Here is a 1,112-nt window from a genome sequence, read left to right as displayed (position 1 = left end):
TTTAAACTAAGTGAATCTAATAGAAAATAGTGGTATCGGAACGAGGAAACCGTATGATCTTAACCAGTGTCGCTCTAATCAACTTTAATTTGCCCCATAATATTTAAAGAGCCATAACCAAAGGGACATTTGATTTGACATCATAACTTGATACATTAGAAAACTTAAACTCATCACGATGAGGAGCTTGAAGCTAGCACTGCGGGCTACACGACTAAGCTAGCACTGCGGGCAACACGACCATCTTCAACAACAAGAGGATCTACAACAGTATATCCTTCCTTAGAATTAAATAACAAATCCCTAAAAATTTGATGTTGTTTTCTTATACAACATAAATCCTCAATTTATCTTTAGGCTTTTATATAGCTCTGCTGTACAATATAAGCCTTAACTTGTCTTAGTATTCCGAGGTTGTCGTCTGTCACGACCTAAATCCTCATATCTTCCAGGCTATTTGTGTGACCGTTTCACACAAATATAAGTCATAATTAATAAAATTGACAGGATGAAACATTCAATAATTATAACCTCCAAAATTGTAGCCAAAATAGTGGGATAGCTTGGGAAGTCACTGAGGTTCACCTCAGGATCAGTGGCATTCCCTAGTCTTTCTTCCTTTGGATTCTACAATAAAATATGCTAAATTTGAGTCATTCCTCTTTCACACCTCTTTGTCCAATTTTGTTGAAAAGTACTAATCCTTTGACCTCTTTGAAGATAATATCCCCTGATTTTTATCGAGAGTTTTCTTAGGTGACTTCGGTTATCTAGGGTGTAATTAACTATAAGGGTTTGCCCTTATAGGAAGCATTCCTGAACCCAACTTAATATAAACCCTATTTAATTCTTCATATTAAATAGTGAAAATTTTTGGCTTATAAATAAAATGGTTTTTGCAGACTTAAACGGATGTCATACAATCTTTAGTTTATTTAATCGAGCCTTCACCAGTAAGTAATGTATCGATCCCTCGGGATGGGTGCACAACTTGCGGTATTAGGCTCGTTTATTTAAACTACTAGGGATATGAGATCGATTCGGTCATGTATTTTCAAAAATTTAAAATACTATTTTTTTAAATTATCTATGTATTAAATTAAAATGAGTGT

This window comes from Phalaenopsis equestris, unplaced genomic scaffold, assembly GCF_001263595.1.
Source record: "Phalaenopsis equestris unplaced genomic scaffold, ASM126359v1 Scaffold000191, whole genome shotgun sequence".
Lineage (NCBI taxonomy): Eukaryota > Viridiplantae > Streptophyta > Magnoliopsida > Asparagales > Orchidaceae > Phalaenopsis > Phalaenopsis equestris.
This window is presented reverse-complemented; position numbering follows the sequence as displayed.